Below are 25518 nucleotides of genomic sequence, written 5' to 3'. Positions count from 1 at the left end.
CCACCAGAGGAATTTTGCTTGCAGCAGAGTATCATTGCTTTTAATAGGGTTCTGATGCTACATATTGTAGAATCGCCACAGATGTACTTCCACAGTAGTGTTGAGCGGCATAGGCCATATTCGAATTTGCGATATTTCGCGAATATATGGACGAATTTTCGTCATATATTCGCAAAATTAGCATATTCGCAATATCCGCTGCCTTTTTTTTACTATGCGCCATAAAATTTGCATGCACATTCACCATAAAATCCGCATGCGCATGAGCAATATCGCGTCATAAAAGAGCTAAAAGAACGAAGGGATCAATATGCGCAAAAATTCTCATGCGAGAAAATTTGCCAGTCTGACACAGTAACTAGTATTGGAGCCTTGTTTACGCCACAAGCTGGAAGCAGGGAGGGATGATCACTGTGATGTGTACTGTAAAAAAAAGTGAATATTCGGAATTGCGAATATTTAGCGCTATATTCGCAATATTCACGAATTTGCAAATATGCGATTTTCGCGATAAATATTCGCATTGCGAATATTCGCGCACAACACTATTCCACAGTGTGGACAAGGCATTTGTGGCGCATTTTGCTGCTCAGAAATTGTTTTCAATGGGACTCTGCTGCTCCGTGCACATGGTGGAATTTCCACGTTTGAAACATCTGCCGCATAAATTCCAATTTTGGCCCCCGCACTTTCTGTGGAATCCGCACGGAAATGCATTTCCGTCTATTGAGGCATATCATTTCCAAGCAGTCCTAGCGCCAGCTTGTTGGGCATGTATTGTGCATATAATACACACCCCACTTTTAGTTGAGAATACTCTCTGTAGTTTACATTGGGAACGTCTACCACATATTTGATGCACGGATGAGTGATATGTCAACTATTCTGTGCGTACGCCATATGGAAAATGCCTTGGGTTGCCAGGACACGGATATCAGATGGGGGAGATTTATGAAAATCTGGGCAGAGGAAAAGTTGCTGAGTTGCCCATAGCAACCAATCAGATTGCTTCTTTCATTTTGCAGAGGCCTTGTTAAAAATGAAAGAAGCGAGCTGATTGGTTGCTATGGGCAACTCAACAACTTTTCCTCTCGACAGGTTTTGATAAATCTCCCCTAGATAAGTCCAACTTCATGCATATGCAAAAACGAGTATTCACAGCGGGTGAGATTTATCAAAACCTGTGCAAAGGAAAAGTTGCCCAGTTGCCCATAGCAACCAATCAGATTACTTCTTTCATTTTGCAGAGGCCTTGTTAAAAATGAAAGAAGCGAGCTGATTGGTTGCTATGGGCAACTCAACAACTTTTCCTCTGGACAGGTTTTGATAAATCTCCCCTTGATAAGTCCAACTTCATGCATATCCAAAAATGAGTTTTCACAGTGGGTGAGATTTATCAAGACCTGTGCAAAGGAAAAGTTGCCCAGTTGCCCATAGCAACCAATCAGATCGCTTCTTTCATTTTGCAGGAGCCTTGTTAAAAATGAAAGAAGCGCACTGATACTCATGCATATGACTGTTATATGGCTCTGTATACCTCCAAGTTGTACAACAATAACCATAGAAGTCTGTGGCACAGAATGCCTCCAGCTGTTGCAAAACTACAGCTCCCAGCATGCCCGGACAGCCTTCGGCTGTCCGGGCATGCTGGGAGCTGTAGTTTTGCAATAGGGAGTGCTGTACGGGTGTCAACTGGACTTCTAAATGCCTCCAATTTTATATACAAGGTACTTGTGACAAACTCAGCTCTGCTGCATCTGCACTTGCTATAGCTGAGAACGGCATAGCCTGAATTTGTTTACCGCATGGCATCCAGCATTCTCAGTCCAATGATAAAGGGGAAAGGCCTCAGCCTGCACTGTATGACCAGGACACTGGCAAGCCAGGCATTTGGGAAAAAAGACAATTCTTGAATTAAGCTTCTTACACTAAATCATTGGTTGCTTTGAGTGCAGTGGTCACCAACAGCTGTCACATTCTTGCTCTCCCCGCGCTGCACAATTGTATGCCGGGAACGGAATTCCATTTTCGACACTGGGAAAATAACATGTAAGGATTATTCATTCAATTGCAATAGTCTTGATCACACCGCCCTGCTCGGAAAATGCTCATGCAAGTCAAAGTGAGCCGAGCCGCTGCTGCCGGCTGATAACACTGCCGTTTGCTTGAGGAGCCTCTTGCAATATCTTTCTAACCCTGTCTGCATTTTCAATCGCCTTTCACTTTACATGGGAGACATTATCATAGAAGTGGGCCACGATATGGCGGAACAGATTGGGTCATGGAAACGGGAGAGGGCTAAGAATGATGGGATTTTAGGAGAGAGGGATGTTTCTGAATGCAGCTCATGTGTCAATTGAAATGTCCAGATGTTTCATAGAAACACGTCGGGAAAATATTGTGAGGGACATGGTTAGGATCCTACTTTAGCATACAATGCATTATATAGCTATAGGTGAGACAGTATAGGTGACTTCTCCTGTGAAATCCTACGTTATAAGACAACGCAGTTTTACCGCATTGGGCGGCTCTCTGCCAAAAACAGCGCCACTCCAGCACATAGGTTGTGTGTGGTATTGCGCAGTTCAGCACTATTGACTTCAATAGAAGCTGGGCTGCAATAGCAGACGCAACCTCTGGAGAGGTGTAGCACTGTTTTGGGAGAAGAACAATCTTATTTTTATTGATATTAATATTTTTTTTTTAAATCCAGTACAATTCCTTTAGCCTCTCATAATACCAGTGCATATAGCTTTAACCCCTTAAGCACACAGCCCGTTTCAACCTTTTCATTTTTGTGTTTTCGTTTTTTCCTCCTCACTAGAGGTGAGAGAATTTTTGAAAAATTGCTATTAAAAATTGTCAGGATCTGGACTGGTATGCGGAGAGGACACGGGTGGTGGATCCTCTGTGTCAGTGAGGAGATGGCGTGGGCCGTACCAGGGGAACAGAATCTAAGGGGTTACTGGTTTTCACCAGAGCCCGCCGCAAAGCGGGATGGACTTGCAGCGGCAGGTAACCTCCAGGTCGTTCCACCCGATAACGACTCAACCTCACTGACAACTGAGACAGGCGCGGTACACAAGGGCAAGGCAAGAGCAAAGTCGGATGTAGCAGAAGGTCTGGACAGGCAGCAATGGTTCGTAGTCAGGGGCAACGGCAAGGGTCTGGATACACAGGCAATGAAACACACAGAAACGCTTTCACAGGGCACAAGGCAACAAGATCCGGCAAGGACAGGAAGGGGAAGTGGGTTAATATAGTGTGGGAAGTGTTTGGAACAAATTGGGCCAGGCACCAATTCATGGTGCACTGGCCCTTTAAATCTAAGAGGCCCTTTAAATCTGAGGAGAGCATATAGTGGCTGAATGACACAGCCTAGAGTTGGCGGCAGCATGAGGAGACCACATAGTGGCTGAATGAGATAGCCTGGAGTTGGCAACAGCATATTGTGGCTGAATGACACAGCCTGAAGTTTGCGGCAGCATGATGAGAACATATAGTGGCTGCATGACACAGCCTGGAGGTGGTGGAAACATGAGGAGACCATATAGTGGCTGAATGACACAGCCTCGAGTTGGCGGCAGCATGAGGAGACCCCATAGTCGCTGAATGACACAGCCTGGAGTTGGCGGCAGCATGAGGAGAACATATAATGGCTGAATGACACAGCCTGGAGGTGTCAGCAGCATGAGGAGAACATATGGTGGCAGAATGAGACAGCCTGGAGCTGGCATCAGCAGAACATGTGGTGGCAGAATGAGACAGCCTGGAGGTGGCATCAGCACGAGGAGAACATATGGTGGCAGAATGAGACTGCCTGGAGGTGGCAGCAGCATCAGGAGTCCTGAAAGTGACCCGGTGACAGAGTGGTGCGGTGATTGGCAATACCAGTACCCGGTGATGAAGGTGGGTGAAAAAAGGAGAACTTGGCATCAGATGTCTGACATCAGGCGGGTGGCAGGATCAGAATAGTAGCTGAGGCAGGTAGGCAGAAGAAAACGGTCTCTTTTGTAAAAGTGTTATTGTGTACAAGTAAGTATTGAGCATATGCATTATGTAAAACTTAACTTTTAATAATATGCTTAGGATGAAATATATAGACCCACCTTTTTTTTTTAAATTAAACAAATGGAAAGGTGTGCAAAAAACACCATGTGCCACCTACACCACCAAGTATTGATGTGATGCAAAGACCTGTAAAAGATGAAAGGGAACAACGTATGGTCCATTGTAACCGGTGGGGGTAAAAACTTCCCCTGTAAGGCCCTACTCTCACATTATTAATTCCCTTCTTGGCAAGTGTAACTCACCCATAAACGGGTGACCCCACACAGGAACCTCTCCCTATTTCCACCTACAAACACTGCCATTTCCCAGGGTTATTAGGTGGAAATAGGGATTGGTTCCTGTGTGGGGCTGCCCTTTTCAAGACGAGTAACCCTTTCCTCGAAAAAGTTGAAGTGAACAACGTATTGTCCATTGTAGCAGGTGGGGGTAAAAACTTCCCCTGTAAAGCCCTACTCTCGCCCTATTAATTCCCTTCTTGGCAAGTGTTACTCACCCTAAAAAGAGTGGCTCCACACAGGAAACTCTCTCTATTTCCACCTAAAAACCCTGGGAAATGGGGGAAATAGGGAGAGGTTCCTGTGTGGGGCCGCCCTTTTTAGGGCGAGTAACACTTGCCAAGAAGGGAATTAATAATGCGAGAGTAGGGCCTTACAGGGAAAGTTTTTACACCCACTGGTTACAATGGACCATACGTTGTTCCCTTCCACCTTTTAGAGGTCTTTGCATCACATCAATACTTGGTGGTGTAGGTGGCACATGGTGTTTTTTGAACACCTTTCCTTTTGTTTGATTTCAAAAAAAAATTGTGTACATATATTTTATCCTAAGAATATTATTAAAAGTTAAGTTTTACGTAATGCATATGAATGCTTACTGGTGGTCTGATGTGGAGGAATGTCTGTATATGGGGAGCAGCGCCTTAAATATGTTTAGCACTATCCATATTTCTAAAGTGTTGGTGTGGCACCATGGTCAATCTACTCTGATGCATCAGGCATTGGTGGGTGGAAATCCTGGCTGATCCATGCCTGATTCATCTTCACAAAGGTCAGTCTCTCCACATTTTTCGTGGACAGATGAGTTCTCCTTGGGGTTACTATGACCCTGCTGCACTAAACACCCGCTCTGATTGCACACTACTGGCCGGGCAGGACAGTTTTTCTAGGGCAAACTCTGCTAGTTGCGGCCACAAATCAAGTCCAGCGGATCTTCAAGGTGTGTTGGCATGGTCATGTCAAGGTATGCCACCACCTGATGGTTCAGGTCCTGCTCCAGGTCTTCGTGCTGCTGATGAGTTGCTTCACTATGTGGGTGAAGAAAGCTACTCATCAGCGACTATAGACTCAGGCTGCTGCTGATGAAGCTGGTACTGCTCCTGCCACCCCATCCCTCCCCAGCAGCCATGGCTGTGGAAGGTGAGCGCAGAGGGCCCCCCAAGTCAGACCTGCGAGAGGATAGACAATGGTGCCGATAGGCATCGAACAACTGACTACATAGGATGCCTCTGTAGTAGGTCAGTTTGTCCTCCCTCTCAGTGGGTGTAAAAAAGGCCCTCATTTTGTGCCAGTAGCGAGGGTCTAATGAGGTGGAGAGCCAGAAGTCATCCCGCTGCCAAATGGTGACAATTCGTCAGTCATTACGCAAGCAAATGAGTATGCATCATGCCATTAGGGCAAGTGACTCGGAGGGACTCCCTGCCTCCATCTCCATTGCATACTGCCACAGCGTGTCTGGGTCCTCTGTCTCGCCTTCCTCATAACCCTCTAGCTCCTCTAGCTAGCCTTGCTCCTCCTCTCCGCCCTTCTCGCGAAACCCTAACAGTGCTCAACTGTGCTCCTTCCCCTCCTCCTCCACTTCAGCCCCCACAGGGCTCATGTGGCCGTGAGATGTATGTGCAATGTCTCCTGTTCCCTGACCAGTAATTGTTTCCAACGCTTGCTGTAGTAGATGAAGCAGTGGAATGATGTTGTTCATCCCGTAATCCTGGCGACTGACTAATAATGTGGCTTCCTCCAATGGCCTGAGCAAATGGCAGGTGTCACGTGTGAGCTGCCACTGGTTGACATTGAAGTTACACATGGGAGTCCCCCTATCTGCTTGGATCATCAAGAAATCGGAGAAGGCTTTTCTCTGTTCGTACAGTCTGTCCAACAAATGGAGGGTGGAATTACAACGTGTGGAAACGTCGCAAACCAGACTATGTTGGGGGATGCCGTTCTGACGCTGCAGCTCAAGGAGTATTTGCTTTGCCGTGTGCAAGTGGCTGAAGGGCATTCAAAGTTTCCTTCCCATTGTTAGGATGTCTTGCAGATGAGGGGGAACACTTCAGGAACCGCTTGACAACCAGATTGAACACGTGTGCCATGCAGTGCGAATGTCTCAGGCTTCCTTGTCGCAGCGCAGATAAAATGTTCTTTCCGTTGTCGGTCACCATGGTTCCCATTTCTGGTTTTCGTGGAGTAAGCCATGATTAGATTTCTTGATGAATGACTTGTAGCATTTTCACCCCTGTCTGACTCTGTTCGCCAAGGCAAACCATGTGAAGTACAGCTCCACGCGTCGGCTCTGCCGTGCACTTTGGTACACACCGACAGGCTCAAGGACTAGCCCACCTTCTGTTCCACAAAATTGTGCAGGGATGGTACTGCCTTCTTTGCAAAGAAATTACGGCTTGGGACTCTCCCCCTTGGCTCGGCACAAGCCATCAGTTCTCTGAAAGGTGCAGAGTCCACCACTTGAAAAGGGAGGGACTGCAGCAACTTGGACAGGAGCACATTCAGCTTCTGCGATGTTAGATGAGTGGGCATATACTGTTGTCTCTTGGACATGGCTTTGCCGATGGATTGCTGGTGGAATGACTGACTCGAAGTAGGCGCCGTGCCACTGGGTGATGCAGCAGGCTGGACCACCACATCGGAGCCACGGTTCTCCCAGGCCGCTTTATGGTGAAGCTGCATATATTGACGCAGGGCCATAGTGCCAACATTCGGACTCTGGCCACGCTTCACCTTCTGCCAACACATTTTGCATGTGGTCAGGTTAACATCCTCCGGATGCTTGATGAAAAACTGCCAAACCACAGAGTAGCTGATTTTCCCACCAACAGTCTGCACTGATTGACTGCTACAGCCGCTGACTCCAGGAACCCCTGTTCCACTACCTCTCGGGAAGGTAGACTGCCGCGAAGCAGGTGGTCTACCCCAGGCATGTGTGGCTCCAGACTTTCCACTTCTGCCACTATGCTGACTGCCAACCATGCTATCACCTTGCCTGCTCAGCTGCTGCCTCATGGGCAACCTGCAAACCTCTTCTCCTGATGATGATGAATCCCCTTCTGCACCCGGCTCCCAAGTGTGATTGGCATCATCATCATCGAGTTGTGTCTGCATGTCACTGATGTCCTCCTCAGCATCCTCAAAAGTGTCTGCTTCAGTATCTAGGCCCTTAAGACTTTAACAGGAACAAAATGGTACACCACTTAGATGTACGCACAGGTTGCACTTAATAGAGGACGTTATGCTTTTAGTGCTCTGCTCACCCTAACTGGCTGGCTACTATTAGCTTTTCAGTTGTTGTACACACCAGTGCTTCAGCACAAAGTCGCTGTGTACTACACCCAAAATTGCACTTTCTCTCTCAATCTCACTCCCTTCCCTATCAGTGCTTTTAGGCTGGATTTGGGCTTGAGGTGAATCGCTGATGCAAGAAAGCTTTTCTGTGGAACATACTGCTCTCTGTCCCTCTCTGCAATAGAACGCTGATGTCACTGGGAGGTGAATCGCTGCTGTAAAAATGCTTTTCTGTGCAACACACACTGCTCTCTGTCCCGCTCTCTCTCTCTGCAATAAAAGGCTGAAGTGACTGGCTGCAAGATGGCTGCTGATTATACAAAGCTGTGACATCACCAGGGAGGTTGGCTGCTGATAGGCTGCATGCTGCATGTGATTAAGGGTCATCCCGCCTACCCGCCTTCCCTGGATTCCTTGCCCCATGTCCTTACATGTGGATCCACCATTTTAGATGCCCTGGAGCCTGGACCTCACTACATGGAGTTTAATGAAGCGATTTGTGCGATATTTGCATTCGCTGTGAATCAAATTTTTCTTTAAATTTGGAATGAATTCGGATTCGTCAGATTCGATTCGCTCATCCCTACTCCCCAGCTTCTAAGAGATATACTGTAACTATGATTATTCCATCCACAGACCCATTTAACGGCCTGTTTTTTTTGTTTTTTTTGTATGTGTGTTAACAATTGTACTTTGTAATGAAAGCCTTCATTTTACCATACCATACCTTCATTTTTAGCAATTTTTTTATTTTATTTTTTGGGGTGGGGGGTGTTTTTACTCAATACACAATACAAGTTATTATGCTGTCGGTCATTTAAAATGATACCCATGTTTACATGCTGTACTATTATTGTACTATTTTTTAAAAAGTACAAACTTTTTTAACAAAATTTTGGACTTACATTTATGCCATTCACCAAACAGGATCGTTAAAATATTTAAGTAATTTCTGCACGTGGCGATACCAAATATATTAATTTATTTTATTTTATTTTTAATTTGTAAATTGGGAAAAGAGGGGGATTTAAATTTTTTTTTTTGGGGGGGGGGGGATTTTTTTCCCCACAGGGAACTATTTAAAGCAATATTTGAATTGCTAACACTGTTCAGTGCTTTGAACTAGCATATTACTGATCAGTATAATCTACTTTTTATGGTCGGCCAGAAAGCAGATTATAGCAGAAGATCATCAAAGCAGTCATCATGCAGGTATGTGGAGCTCCGGATGCCATTTTGACTCATTGGACCAAGTCATCGGAATCTCTGTACGCTCCGCCTAGTACTTCAGATGCCATTTCTCCCGGTTGCAGTGCGGCCTGAGACATTACATTACAGATCAGCCTGTCTACATTAATAGGTGGAACAACCGCCGGGTGGGAGGGGGATCATTCAGCAAGGAATTGTAGTTTTGCAACAACTGGAGGCACCCTGGATAGAAAACACTGGTCTCTTGTTTAGAGAATAGCATGGGAGCTCAGGTGAGTGGGAGGGAGAAAAGGGATCTCACACTTGCAAACAAGGAATCATGGGACTTGAAGTTGTAGAGAGGGAATTCAAACAGGAAATAGCCATTTCACAAAAAGATAGCAGCAATGTTATAGTGAACTCAAAACACAGCCATTTAGCTCCAAGACAAGCATGGATTCTTCCTAAGCATGTCCATTACTGTCTGGCATGTACTCAAATCAATTTATGATGGATAACCTCTTCAACCCCTTAAGGACGCAGCCCATTTGGGCCTTAAGGACGCAGGCAATTTTATTTTTACGATTTTGATTTTTCCTCCTCGCCTTCAAAAAATCATAACTCTTTTATATTTTCATCCACAGACGTATGAGGGCTTGTTTTTTGTGCGACCAGTTGTCCGTTGTAATGCCATCACTCACTTTACCATAAAATGTATGGCGCAACCAAAAAAATACTATGTGTGTGGGGAAATTAAAAAGAAAACCGCAATTTTGCTAATTTTGGAAGGTTTTGTTTTCACGCCGTACAATTTACGGTAAAAATGACATGTGTTATTTATTCTTTGGGTCAATACGATTAAAATAATCCCCATGATAACCTACTTTTCTATTACTGTTGCGCTTTAAAAAAATCACAAACTTTTTAACCAAATTAGTACGTTTAAAATCCCCCTATTTTGAAGACCTATAACTTTTTCATTTTTCCGTATAAGCGGCGGTATGAGGGCTCATTTTTTGCACCATGATCTTTACTTTTTATATATACCATATTTGCTTATATAAAACTTTTAATACATTTTTTATGAATATTTTGGGGAATAAAATGTTATAAAAAAGCAGCTATTTTGGATTTTTTTTTTTACGTTCACGCCGTTCACCGTACGGTATCATTAAGATTTTATTTTAATAGTTCAGATATTTACGCATGCGGCGATACCAAATATGTATATAAAATATTTTTTTTACACTTTTTGGGGGTGAAATAGGGAAAATGGGACAATTTACGTTTTTATTGGGAGAGGGGGTTTTTCAAATTTTTTTTACTTTATTTTTTTACTTTTATTTTAACACTTTAATAGTCCCCATAGGGGACTATTTATAGCAATCATTCGATTACTAATCCTGTTCAGTGCTATGTATAGGACATAGCACTGATCAGGGTTGTCGGTCATCTTCTGCTCTGGTCTGCGCGAAGGCAGATCAGAGCAGAAGACTCCCGGAAGGCAGCGGAGGCAGGTGAGGGGACCTCCGTCTGCCGTGCTGGATGATCGGATCGCCGCGACAGCGCTGCAGGCGATGCGATCATCCATTTAAGTGACCGCGATACTGCAGATGCCGTGATCTGTATTGATCAGGGCATCTGAGGGATTAATGGCGGACATCCGTGGGATCGCGGGTGTTCGCCATTACCAGCGGGTCCCTGGCTGCGATCAACAGCTGGGACCTGGCGCGCATGATCCGGGCATCGCTCCGATGCCCGCGGCTATGCTTAGGACGTAAGTGTGTTAAGTACCATGTCACCAGGACGTACATTTACGTCCTTCGTCGTTAAGGGGTTAAACTTGTGGTCAGGTCAGGACTTGTGGCCATAATATGCTTGAGTGAAACAGACCGAATCTGTATATCGAGTTAAATTTACTTAATCGGATCAGGGATAAGTGTCAGTTCGCAGGGGTAATCCCAACCCCACAGCATCCCGACCCCCACTCCCCCCCCCCCCCCCCCACACACACACACACACTCACACACACACACAATTTCTCCATTTATTCTCTATGGAAGCTGCTGAAAGTAGCCAACCACTGTACTGTAGCTCAATTCGGCAGCTTCATTCTATTCTTCCCACCAATTGCAATGAAAAGGAGGCTAACTGTTGGAAACAGATCAGTAAATCCCACAGAAACCAATAGGAAAGTTCGGCTAATAACAGGAAAAAATAGGTTTCATTCAAATATGCAGCAATTGGAGATATAATAGACTTTAGGTATAGCGCCCCTTAACACCACACATCAAAGAACATTATCTGTCCTTATTAAAGCTGAGTAAATAGTAAAAAGGTAAATGCTATAATGTGCATGGTCGCTTAGCTACAAATGACTGAGGCAATTGAAGAGAAAAAAACTCTGTAAAATGTTGAGGAATGTAATACGTAAGTGCTATCATTGTAATACTCATGCCTGCAAGATCTGTCTTGTGCCTTAAATGGGTATGATTGATTTCTATGGTAGAGCAGAGAGTAGTTAATGTGACAAACCTCATAGAATATAATGACCCCAATGCTTAATAGGAATAAAATGGTTGTGTATCTCATATATCCTTTCCACAGTTTTCTCATCATTGGAAATTCAGCAAGAAAAATAACATTAAAATGCAAATAGCATCAACCACTAAACCACGCTCTAGAATTATGGTTCTCAATGTTTCCAATATAATTCTGACTATTGGGTAGGTACAAAGCCATAGACATAAGATGTTCATCAGCAGATTCAGCCAAATAGCTAATACAGTGACCCCCCCCCCCGACCTACGATGGCCCCGACATACGATAATTTCAACATACGATGGCCTCTCTGAGACCATCGCATGTTGAAGGCAGCATCAACATACGATGCTTTTGTATGTCGGGGCCATCGCATAAACGGCTATCCGGCAGCGCAGACTGCTTCAGCTACCACCGGATAGCCGTTTATGGTGCCCTCTGTGGTCCGCTGAAAATCACTTACCTGTACTCGGGCCTTCGGCGTGTCCTCTTCGGGATCCCCTGCATCGTCGGCACTCTCCATCGTCATCATCACATCGCTGCGCACGCCGTCCCGTCATCCAATAGGAGCGGCGTGCATAGCGACGTGATGGCGGCGACGGAGAGAGAGGATGCTGGGGAAGCAGAGGCCTTGCCGGCGCGTCCAGGGCAGCGGTGACAAGCGGGGACGGTCCGGAGCGGTGGGGACAGGTGAGTACAACCTTTAATACCAGTGGTCTTCAACCTGCGGACCTCCAGATGTTGCAAAACTACAACCCCCAGCATGCTCGGACAGCCGTTGGCTGTCCGGGCATGCTGGGTGTTGTAGTTTTGCAACATCTGGAGGTCCGCAGGTTGTAGACCACTGTCCTACACTTTACATTGCACGGATCCCTCAACATACGATGGTTTCAACAAACGATGGTCCATTTGGAACGGATTACCATCATATGTTGAGGGTCCACTGTACTAGTTTAGTGGGAACCTGTCATCTCTTTTATGCTGCCCTAACCACAAGCAGTACAAAACTGGTGCAGGCAGTGCTATGCTGGGACATTATAAACTGCTCTGATACACGCGGGAGTTTTATTGTTATCATAGTTTATAGATGCCGCTAAGACCAGGGTAAGTTGTCCCGGGGAAGGGGTGTATATGGAGTAACACATCACTCAGTACTGATGGGTAGAAAGTAGCCTCCGGAGCCAACCCCATGACTAGTTACCCAGGTCCCAGCGTTATTGTGAACTATGATTAATCTGAAATGCCGGAGCATATCAGAGTAGTTCATAGTAACACGGTATCGCGCTGCCTGCACCAGTTTTTTGCTGCCCACAGTTTGGACAGCATAAAACTGATAAACGTTTCCCCTTTAATGTAAGCCTACAAAGCGGGATTTGCCAAGGAGACTGTGTCCTGAGTGCACTCTTTTTTTCCTTCAGATCTCCTTCAGAATGGCATCTCATACATTTTTTGTTGAACATTGGCGTCATTTCCTGACAACATCTAAGATTTTCCTTGGTATTTTTCACTATCTCTGACTTAATCCTTGGTAGTGAATGTTTGCTTTCTTGCCCACAAATGGACACTCTCATTTCAAAAATGTTTGCTATTGCACTCCTTATGAAATGAAGTTTTCTGTTTTATTTGTGTTTTAAAAAGCTGCCACTAGGTGTCTCCCTACTTGTCCGGAGCACATTTTCCTCTATCTCTTGCCCTGGCAGAAGTCCAAAATCAGGAAATGCTGAGTGGGGTGTAAACAGCTTTAGCCAATCATAGCTCATCTCACACACTGAACTGCTCTGGGCAATATGTAGCAGAGTAAGGGAGAAAGTTCTCCCCTGTATGGCTTCAGATGATGTCACGCCTGCTGGGTAACGCCCTTTCCCTGTCTGTGAAACTGACTGAAACTGACCAGAGTATACAGAGCAATATCAAGGTAAAAAACTGAGAAATAATAAAAATGATGATCGGGGAAGTGAACTGGGAGGATCATAAAATTTAACACGATCATGAGAGGTACTCTTTAAGCTTTTGCTAGCCTATGGAACCAACCAGTAAAGTCCATACATCCTTAAAGGAGTACTCCACCCCTAGACATCTTATCCCCTATCCAACGGATAGGGAATAAGATGTCTGATCACGGGGGTCCCACCGCTGGGTACCCCCGTGATCTTGGCTGCGGCACCCCGCTGTCATCACTGCACAGAGCTAACTCGCTCTGTGCGTAATGACGGGCGATACAGGGGCCAGAGCATCGTGACTTCACGGCCCCGCCCCCTCAATACAAGTCTATGGGAGGGGGCGTGATGCTCTGGCCCCTGTATCGCCCGTCATTATGCACAGGGCGAGTTTTCTGTACAGTTTACTGTGCAGTGATGACAGAGGGGTGCTGCAGCCGAGATCACGGAGTCCACAGCGGCAGAACCCCCGCGATCAGACATCTTATCCCCTATCCTTTGGATAGGGGATAAGATGTCTAGGGGCAGAGTACCCCTTTAAGGGTGTTAAGGCGAAGAATTAAAGGATCCCTTAGGATAGCTCAGATGTGGTTGTGTCAGATCAAAAAATTTTCCATTCAGCAATTTTCAGTCTGCTAAGTTACCATGGGTTTGGCACCATGCCCCATTTCAGCTTATGGAGAGCCAAAGGGGTTACCACATGCAAGACATTCAAAAAGGTGAATTCAGCATTTCCATGGGGGATGGTTCCGGATCCCCAGACATATGTGAACCATTTTAAAACTCCTAGCCCTAGTTAGTCAGCACCAAAAAATGTGTGGCAGACAACATTCCACTATGGTACAACTCTATGGTAAGTTTATCAACAATCTCTATGGCCAACTTTTCAGCAAGCATTTGCTGCCCTTACTATAGGGGTCTGAAAATAACATCAGCCATGTGAGCGGTAATACTATTATGTCTCACTAACATTGCCATTGGCTTCCAGTGTTAGCACGGTGTCTAGTGGGCACTTTTAATCCTAGAGCTGTTCCAGTTAGACACATAGGGGGTTATTTATCAATAATGGTCTTGGCTAGATCATTTTTGTGGTTTGTCTAGATGCGTTTTTTTTAGGCGGTGCTGCTCCAAATTTATCATATTGTCGCAGTGACCATGATAAATTTTGCACAGATCTGCACCCAGATCATTTTCTACTCCACTTTCAGATCATGTCTATCCTGCTTCTAAGGCTAGAATTCCACTTTATTTTTTTTTCCTGGAAAAACAACAGAAAAAACGCCAGTGCAATTTCCTGCATCTGACTTTTTCTCTGGCATTTTTGCATTTGAGTAGAAATTGCAGTTTTTGCCACTTTTTTTTTCAAAATGTGTTGGGTACAAAAAATAATAATAAATCAAATAAAAAATGATGCAGTAGGGATGTGAAAAAATTATTTAACAAAATGTTTATTTTTTATAAAAATTTTTTAAATTAATTGTTAATAAAGTGTGTGTGTTTCACTTTTTTTTCTCTATTTTTTTAAATGTTTTAGGTAGTACTACTACTCCCAGCATGAAACAGACTGCTCCACCGATGCGATCATCCTATCTATTGCAGAGATGCGGAGCGGCTATAGGCTATATACAGCGCTCACATCTCTGTTCTGTACTCCGGCCAGCCAGTGATGTGAATAGAAATTCACATCACTCATTTATATTTTCCGCCCAGAGCGGGGATTGGCCGGATGGTTGCAGCCAATCATAGCTCTCAGTGGGAAATAGGAATGAGTGATGTACTATTCATATCACTGTCCAGAGTATAGTGCAGAGATGCGGAGCGCAGGAGAAAGCCGCTCCACATCTCTGCAATAGATAGGATGATGGCATCAGGTGTCAGGAGTGACATCCGCTGTGATCTGTCCTTAACTGCAGGTACTACTACTCCCAACATGGAGCACACTCTGCTCCATGCTGGGAGCTGTAGTACCTGCATTATTAGACAGATCACAGCTAGTGTAACTTCTGACACCTGTTGCAATCTGTCTATTAATGCAGGTACTACAACTCCCAGCATTGAGCAGAGTGTGCTCCATCTTGGGAGCAGTAGTACCTGCAGTTAAGGAAAGATCACAGTGGATGTCACTCCTGACACCTGCTGTGATCCTCCTGTATAATGTACTGTATAGATGCGGCCGGCCGCTCTTCTATGGTCCCCTGCACTGACGTATATATACACCTCTTCATATTTCACACAGAGCTTTGTGATTGGCTGGAACCATCTGAACAATCACAGCTCTCTGCGGGAATAATAAATTGGTGCATATATACGGCAGTGCAGGGGACCATAGAAGAGCGGCCGGACGCATCTCTACATTATACAGGAGGATCACAACGGACCCGGGGTGATCTGTCAATTAGTACAGGTACTACTACTCCCATCATGGAACAGTGTGTTCCATGCTGGGAAACTACTACCTAACAAATTAATTTAAAAAAAAGCGAAAAACACACACACATTACATTTTTATTATTGTCGGCTAAAGTTTTAGTGCCCTGCCTGCACACATAAATTGATCCCTGTTTAAAAATGAATACATTTTTTTTTATAAAAAAAAGATACATTTTGTTAAATACAATTTTTTCTATCATTACTGTATCTTTTTTATTATAATTTTTTCAATGATACCCGACAAATTTGTATTAAAAAAGGTATCTCCCTCACTTTTTTGGATCGCTAAAGTAAAAAAAAAAAAGAATTAAAACCGCCACAAAAACGCCAAAGGAGAAGTAATTTTTTTAGACCTGGTCGGGAGGATTTGCGTTTTTTTTTTTTTTTTTTTGCACCATTTGCAGAAAAAATTTCGGTAAAATGAAAAACACACAGATAATAAGTTTGTGTCCACTGCATCTGTCACTTTAAAAAATGGTCTAGCAACACCAAACGGTTAAAATGACGGAATGATCGCAGATTTAGACCAAAAAAAGGAATAGAACACAATGATATATAACCCCCATAGACACTAGTATTAACAGAGTGCAATAGCTCCCAAGGCAATACATGTGTTTTTCTCATAAAAATGAGTTAGAGTTAAAAGCCCCCGTGTGACATGACACTTCCTCTCGTGTCGTCTGGGATTTGCTGCTGCCGACCGCTCACACAATGATAAAATGAATTCTAGGAAGATTCAGAAGTAAAGCTGCAGTGGGAGCTATCCATTTACATACCTGACCACTGACTAATTCCTGACGGAGGGGGATACTTGAGAAGAGTAGGTATGTTACTGACTGCTCATTCCTACTTAGTAGTGTGTGCCACCAAGAATCCCAGCTTCTTATTGTAACCATTAGAGCAATAGCAAAATAAAAGTCTACATTTTTGAGGCATAATTTTGATAAACTCACCATGATGGATCAGTTCACTTGGACCCATCAAAGGAAAATGTTCTTAGGGAGTACAGAATAATGCAGAATAATGAATAGGTAGAGTAGAATGACACCATCTATATCAGAATTCATAATCCAATGCAGATCTGACTCCAATGGTCCATATAAAATACACTCTGATGTGTTCAGAACTTGGTTAGCATATTCTCCAACCATAATTTAGGCAACACTTCAGTCCCTCTACAGAATCATCAGAATCATCAACATGTCCAGGACCACGTTTAAAGGGGTACTCCCACCCTAGATATCTTATCCCCTATCAAAAGGATAGGGGATAAGATGTCTGATCGCGGGGGGTCTGAGTCGCAAGCCTATGTCCGTGATGTCAGGACTCCGCCCCCGTGTGACGTCACGCCAGCCCCCTCAATGCAAGCCTATGGGAGGGGGCGTCACGACCCCTCCCATAGACTTGCATTGAGGGGACGGGCGTGATGTCACAGGAGGGCGGAGTCCTGACATCACGCACTTCCGTTCCCGTAGTCGCGACTAAGACCCTCCAGCGGTTTGGTGAAAAAACAGGTGGGTGCCACATGTAATAATGCGGGGGTCCCCAGCGGCGGGACCCCCGCGGACAGACATCTTACCCCCTATCCTTTGGATAGGGGATAAGATGTCTAGGGTGGGAGTACCCCTTTAATCAAAAGCTCCATTGTTATACACATACACCAAGAATATGCCAAAAATAGGATCAAATTATATATATTTTTTTTCTGTTTTCATTCTTCATCTGAAAATATTGGAAATTTGTTAAAAAATTTATAAATAATAATAATAATAATTTTCTACACAACTTGAAATCTTCTATAATTCTGTATTAAAATAGCAATTGAAAAATAAAATAAAAGTACATCCTATAATGTCATCCTGTATAATCTGTATATGTAGATACTGAGCCCAGTACAGATGCACGTTACTAATGATGACATTATCTATGTGTGATGTGGCCACGCCCACTGATTGTGATGTCATACACTAGGATGATGTCATAAATAATCTATAGAATCTTGTGGGGCCAATATAAAGGCTCCAGCCCTGGCTTTCTTGAGGGAGCTGTATCACTCTAGTGATGGTGAGTATTGGAGAGTGGATAGGAAAGCGGAAGCACAGTCAGATGACTCAGGACACCACGACACTGGCTATAACATCCCAGCTGGCACCGGCCATAACATCTCTGTTGGTTTTGGCTCTCAGATCACACCCAGGCGGAATCAGACCTCACCATAATACAGACCCCAGAATTAGATCCCACCATAATACACACCCCAGAATCAGCTCGCACCATAATACAGACCCCAGAATCAGACCCCTCCATAATACAGATCCCAGAATCAGACCCCACCATAATACAGACTCCCCCACCCCCTTACATAATACTGTAATGTCCCAGTACAGGACATGGTCCTTTACTACCCCTAGGCCCTGTCAGGTTGAGACACTCAATGACCTGGGGGCTCCCCTGCAAGGTCTCCCCCTGTTGTTTCCAGAATGTTGTGTATATTACTTTAATTTCTAGACAGTATCCTTATGTATAGGTAGTACAAAGGACCTGTGTAAGTCTGTCACATGTTATGTTATGCAGTCACATGATTTTTTGTCACATGTTCTCCCAGATAGCACCAGCTTAACCTATGACCCGCAGCTTGACCAATGGGCTTTAGTCCAGCCCCCCACTATATAAAGGGGTGGCCATTACAATTCACTCTCTTCTCTTACCACCTGCTACCTGACTGAGCACAGCAACCACCAGAGATCTCAGTGCAAGTGATCAGCATCTGGAAGACCCCTAAAGCTACAGTCATTCCAGTAAGTCTCAAGTCTATGTCTGCTGTTACTGAAACTAGTCAAGTCCTGCATATAGTCAAGTCTAATCTCGAGTCAAGTTAATTACAGGTATGAATAGAAACAAAGTAATATAGACAAATTCAGAGAGCACAGTCAGACTGCTAAAATATATCCAGCATATACGTTTGCCAATCACCTAATGAACATAAAAGCCAGCCGGTAACTGGAATGATAGCTACTGCGGGGTGCTAAGCTGCAAAGGCTGAAGCACAAATACAAAATATCGTAGAAGAATGAGAGCTTGCACTCACCGCTCCTGTAGACTTTTATCTTGCGGGTGATCCGTTCCGGCAGGGAGACTTCGTTGATGCGGGGTGCTCAGAGGCTAACAGCCGTTTTTGCACAATAGGTGTGTGCTTCTTCCGGCCTCCATAGGGAACACCAGGTTCCAGGAAGCATGGGAATCCAGAATGCTAGAAGCTTTTGGTAAGTCCTATTTTTGGGCCTGGCTTTTTATGGGATAAAAGGCAGTTTGGTAGTAGGGCCACTTTAGGTTTTCAGATGAGCCCTGCACAGGTGCTGTTGACAGCTCTTCACTAGGCTAAGAGGAGCTTGACCTGAAGTCCTAAGGTCTGCTAGCCTCTCCTGGGACAACTGCAAATTGTGTGAACAATTGTTTTCTTATTGGTCAGATGATCTCTGGTCCTATTACACAGACAATATTCCTAATAATCTCCCATTGTAATATACCCTAAAGAAGGATCTCAGCAAGTCTTAATGGTCAATTGCTACTGCATAATGGGGTTTGTAGTTTCCTAAAAAAGGAAAACAGTGCAGTAACATCTAGTGACTCACAGAGGATGTCTTCATTGATCACATTCATTATCTCTTCTTTACCAGCCACCAGACCTCCAGGACAACTTCTTCTAGCTATAATTGGTCTCTGCAGAAGTGCCACACAAAAATCTTAGGCTACTCAATTTTCTAGCACCCTCAGTACCTCTATGCATACTCCTATCTATAGAGCCCCAAATGGTAATAATGCCCCTCTTGAAGCCCTCCCACATTAATAGCCTTTATTGGGAATGCTTAGTAGAAGTTATGGCCCCCTTGTGCCTCCACAGTGGGTAGATTGCACCCCCCCCCCATCCAGGTAGCCAGGTAGGTAAAGCCCCATTAATGGTCCCTTTGTGGCAATAGGGCATCCCATTAGGTAAACCCTCTCTTCTCCTTAATGCCTATTAGTGTCCCCTTCTCCTTAATTACTATTCTCCCCTCCTAAAGTACGAAGGTCCCCCTCCTTGTAATTATGCCACTTTAAAAAAAAATCTTAGGCAGATAGACTGGCCCCCCTCATTAGGCAGACCCCTTCCACCCTTAGACAGATAGGCAGCCTGCCCTCATTAGGAAGACCCCCCCCCATTAGGAAGATAGGCAAATGTCCTCAAAAGCAGACTCTGCCTCATTAGGCAAATAGGCAAACACCCCCTTCCTGTGATGCAGCTGACTGCAACATGACACCAATGGACATTCTTGCTCCTGACATGAATCCTCTTGTAGGGCACAGGCTGCTCCCTCTTCAGGCCTGTAGCCTACAAAAAGCCGAGAGCACATGATGACATTGCGATGCAGTAGGCATGATGATGGGGAGGAAGGCATGAGTGGTGGAGAGGGGAGCTGATGGTTTCCTGCTCTTACGTTCTTTAGATTACAAATGCATGTGCGTCCTAAAGACACACAAGTACAGTAGTTGTAAGCAGAGCTCAGAATCCAGTGGCTCTTTCTGAGGGGAGTCATTCTCTACATTGCAGAAGTGCCCTTGCTATACCCTTAGGCAGAGGGAAACTGTATAAACAAAAGTACCTTGTATGTTTGCCTATATAGCACATATCTAGTGCAGGGTCAATTCTACAATATACATCATCATCAAAATTTTTCCTACATACATCTCTTTAGGTATCGCATTGGAAACCAGAGTCTTGAAAGTAAAGAAATAGCACCACAGTAAACCAACCTGTGAAGATCATCATCAGTAGTTTTAGTAAACTGGAATGTGAACATTTACACCTACACCTGTCTGCATCTCCTTTAGGCCCCTTTCAAACTGCCGGTAAATTCGGCGATCAAACTCCCTCTTTTTATTAATTTTTTTGCATTTACCGACTGTAATTTTGCCGGAGCATACCGGCAAATAACGGGTCCCGATGGACCCCATTGTATTCAATAACAGCCATTATTTTTGGAGAGAAAAGCTGGAGAAAAAGACGGTGCACTATTTTTTCTCCGGCTTTTCTCGATCCTAAAATAACGGACTTCACACTGCCGGAGACAGCCAGCAGTGTGAACATAGCCTTAGTCATCCCATGTTCACATGCTAAGAAGCACTTCAGAGATTTCTAAATTCAGTAAAATCTGCTACAGAAACAGCATTTAAAGGGACAGTGACCACATATTGATTCATCTGGCTCAAAAAGCTGTAGCATTCCAAGCTGTGCCAACGCCAGTGTATCACATTGAATTTGCACAATGGCCCTGATTTACTAAGAGTGTAGGGTTCTTGTCTGTCAGGATTTTTTTTTTTTGTCCTCTTCTTTTTTGTGTGTGTTATTTACTAAGATGTCATTTTTTTGGCGCACAAGGGTTTTTTTTTCCCGTCCACATTGGAAGGTACAAAAATATGTGGGAATAAACAACAGTGGCTCTTCAGGCCTGTGAAAATCTGAGGCAAGAGACACCACCCCAATAACCAGCCATGCAAAAGCTTGACATTTCCAAAGCATTTCCCGAATTCCTGAGAAATTGAGTTGGGTATAAAATTTACTCTGTGAACCATAACGATTTTATTTAAGAAATAACACACTTTCACAATTTGGGAATACCATTTGAGCACGCATTTTGACACTGAGGCTGCCAGCCATAGCGACATTATTCTACAGACCAGATGGAAGAAAAGGCTGAAGTGGATGAAGTGGAAGTTGAACTTAGCCATTGGAACTACTTCGCAAAACTGTATCACCAATGACTGTCATTTCACCATATACAAAGATTGCTACATTTTGAACTTTGTTGAATTTTTTCACTACCTAGCTATTGGAACTAAACCTTCCAGCTATTGAAAAATACAGAACTCTCTTTTTACTACTGAATAGCGCATTATTGACTACATTATTGATTATAGACCAATTCACATAGATGCAAGTTTCTATTTTGATTTTATTTAATTTCATTTTATTAAATTTTTTATGATATACATTTTTCTTATGATAATAGTTTATTTTCGCTGACTTCTATGTCCCATGCTAGGGCCCTGCAGGGACAGCGAATATCAGTGATTAATCAACATTTTTGTGATTATTCTAATAAATATTAAATTCATTTTTACATCAGGATCATCCCTTTTTATCTCTTTTCTATTAAACTTTATCTTTAAATATACCTTGAGGACTGGTTTACAGTTGATTCATCAACTTTACTATATAATACGTGTTAGACCTCTGGGTGAAGGTAACACCAGTTCACCTCGGGTATATCTCTTAATTGCTGAGTGAGCTACACAGATCTAAACTTTTTGAAGTGGATTATGTTAGCAATCCTACAAATAAAGTTGTGAAATAAATATTGAATACATGTCACGATTCGGCTGGCAGGAGGTGGATCCTCTGTGCCAGAGAGGGATTGGCGTGGACCGTGCTAGTGGACCGGTTCTAAGCTGCTACTGGTTTTCACCAGAGCCCGCCGCAAAGCGGGATGGTCTTGCAGCGGCGGTAGCAACCAGGTCGTATCCACTAGCAACGGCTCAACCTCTCTGACTGCTGAAGATAGGCGCGGTACAAGGGAGTAGACAGGAGCAAGGTCGGACGTAGCAGAAGGTCGGGGCAGGCAGCAAGGATCGTAGTCAAAATGGCAATAGCAGGAGGTCAAGTACACAGTATGGACAAACACAGTAAACGCTTTCTCTAGGCACTAAGGCAACAAGATCCGGCAGGGGAGTGCAGGGGCAGTGATCAGATATAGTCTGGGAGCAGGTGGGAGCCAATTAAGCTAATTGGGCCAGGCACCAATCATTGGTGCACTGGCCCTTTAAGTCTCAGAGAGCTGGCGTGCGCGCGCCCTAGAGAGCGGAGCCGCGCGCGCCAGTACATGACAGCAGGGGACCGGGACGGGTAAGAGACCTGGGATACGATTCGCGAGCAGGCGCGTCCCGCTGTGCGAATCGCATCCCCGACGGCCATGACAGTGCAGCGCTCCCGGTCAGCGGGACTGACCGGGGCGCTGCGGGGAGAGAGACGCCGTGAGCGCTCCGGGGAGGAGCGGGGACCCGGAGCGCTAGGCGTAACAGTACCCCCCCCCTTAGGTCTCCCCTTTTCTTTGTCCGGTAACTGCCTCCCCTGGGATGAGGACACCGGGAAAGAATGGAGGGTTTCCTCAACGGCAGGCAGTACAGCAGGAGTGGGAATGGGGAGGGAGGGCAGAGGGCGAAGCCTGGCACGGGGCAGTGTGACACCAGGACGGGGGCCATGAGGAGGCACTGAGGCTTGCCTGACGGGACTGGGAGGGGGGGAGAGGCACTTCCTATGGCAGGCAGAGTCCCAGTTCTTGATCTCCCCGGTGGTCCAATCAAGGGTGGGAGAATGAAGCCGGAGCCATGGCAGACCGAGGAGGACCTCAGAGGTACAGTTGGGAAGGACGAAGAACTCAATGACTTCGTGATGGGGTCCAATACACATCAGGAGGGGTTCTGTGCGGTAACGCACGGTGCAATCCAACCTGACTCCGTTGACCGCGGAAATGTAGAGCGGCTTGACGAGACGGGTCACCGGGATGCGGAATTTATTTACCAAAGAATCCAGAATAAAATTCCCAGAGGCACCAGAGTCCAAGCAGGCCACGGCTGAGAGGGAGGAGTTGGCTGAAGGAGAAATCCGCACGGGCACCGTGAGACGTGGAGAAGCAGACTTTGAATCAAGAGATGCCACACCCACGAGAGCTGGGTGCGTGCGTGCGTTTCCCAGACGTGGAGGACGAATAGGGCAATCCACCAAGAAATGTTCGGTACTGGCACAGTACAGACAAAGATTTTCTTCCTTACGGCGATTCCTCTCTTCCTGGGTCAGGCGAGACCGATCCACTTGCATGGCCTCCTCGGCGGGAGGCCCAGGCGTAGATTGCAAAGGAGACTGTGGGAGAGGTGCCCAGAGATCTAAGTCTTTTTCCTGGCGGAGCTCTTGATGTCTCTCAGAAAAACGCATGTCAATGCGGGTGGCCAAATGGATAAGTTCTTGCAGGTTGGCAGGAATCTCTCGTGCGGCCAGCACATCCTTGATGCGACTGGATAGGCCTTTTTTAAAGGTCGCGCAGAGAGCCTCATTATTCCATGATAATTCGGAAGCAAGAGTACGAAATTGGATGGCGTACTCTCCCACTGAAGAATTACCCTGGGCCAGGTTCAGCAGGGCAGTCTCGGCAGAAGAAGCTCGGGCAGGCTCCTCGAAGACACTACGGACCTCAGCGAAGAAGGACTGGACTGTGGCTGTGGCAGGATCATTGCGGTCCCAGAGCGGTGTGGCCCAAGACAAGGCCTTTCCAAAAAGAAGGCTCACTACGAACGCCACCTTAGACCGTTCTGTAGGAAACAAGTCCGACAACATCTCCATATGCAGGGAACATTGAGACAAAAATCCACGGCAGAGTCTAGAGTCCCCATCAAATTTGTCCGGCAGGGACAAGCGGAGGCTAGGAGCGGCCACTCGCTGCGGAGAAGGTGCAGGAGCTGGCGGAGGAGATGGTTGCTGCTGTAGCAGAGGCAGAAGTTGCGACTGAAGTTGCTGCACCATGGTGGACACTTCCGACAGCTGGTGAGTTAGATGGGCGATCTGTCGGGATTGCTGGGCGACCACCGTGGTGAGGTCAGAGACAGCTGGCAGGGGAACCTCAGCGGGATCCATGGCCGGATCTACTGTCACGATTCGGCTGGCAGGAGGTGGATCCTCTGTGCCAGAGAGGGATTGGCGTGGACCGTGCTAGTGGACCGGTTCTAAGCTGCTACTGGTTTTCACCAGAGCCCGCCGCAAAGCGGGATGGTCTTGCAGCGGCGGTAGCAACCAGGTCGTATCCACTAGCAACGGCTCAACCTCTCTGACTGCTGAAGATAGGCGCGGTACAAGGGAGTAGACAGGAGCAAGGTCGGACGTAGCAGAAGGTCGGGGCAGGCAGCAAGGATCGTAGTCAAAATGGCAATAGCAGGAGCTCAAGTACACAGTATGGACAAACACAGTAAACGCTTTCTCTAGGCACTAAGGCAACAAGATCCGGCAGGGGAGTGCAGGGCCAGTGATCAGATATAGTCTGGGAGCAGGTGGGAGCCAATTAAGCTAATTGGGCCAGGCACCAATAATTGGTGCACTGGCCCTTTAAGTCTCAGAGAGCTGGCGCTCGCGCCCTAGAGAGCGGAGCCGCGCGCGCCAGCACATGACAGCAGGGGACCGGGACGGGTAAGTGACCTGGGATGCGATTCGCGAGCGGGCGCGTCCCGCTGTGCGAATCGCATCCCCGACGGCCATGACAGTGCAGCGCTCCCGGTCAGCGGAACTGACCGGGGCGCTGCGGGGAGAGAGATGCCGTGAGCGCTCCGGGGAGGAGCGGGGACCCGGAGCGCTAGGCGTAACAATACATCACCGATAAAGTTAGAAAGTACCACCATGTAACAATGCAAACATCAAAGTAAACAGTAAAATTTCCACACATTAACCCCTTAAGGACGCAGCTCATTTTCACCTTAAGGACGCAGCCCTTTTTCGCAATTCTGACCACTGTCACTTTATGCATTAATAACTCTGAGATGTTTTTACCGATTATTCTGATTCTGAGAATGTTTTTTTCGGCACATCTTCTACTTTATGTTAGTGGTAAATTTTTGTCGTTGCTTGCATCCTTTCTTGGTGAAAAATCCCCAAATTTCATGAAAATTTAATTTTTTTTTAATTTTTATAACTTTGAAGCTCTCTG

Source organism: Hyla sarda, chromosome 6, assembly GCF_029499605.1.
Source record: "Hyla sarda isolate aHylSar1 chromosome 6, aHylSar1.hap1, whole genome shotgun sequence".
Taxonomy (NCBI): Eukaryota; Metazoa; Chordata; class Amphibia; order Anura; family Hylidae; genus Hyla; species Hyla sarda.
The sequence above is the reverse complement of the archived record's forward strand: the minus strand, read 5'-3'. Positions refer to the sequence as shown.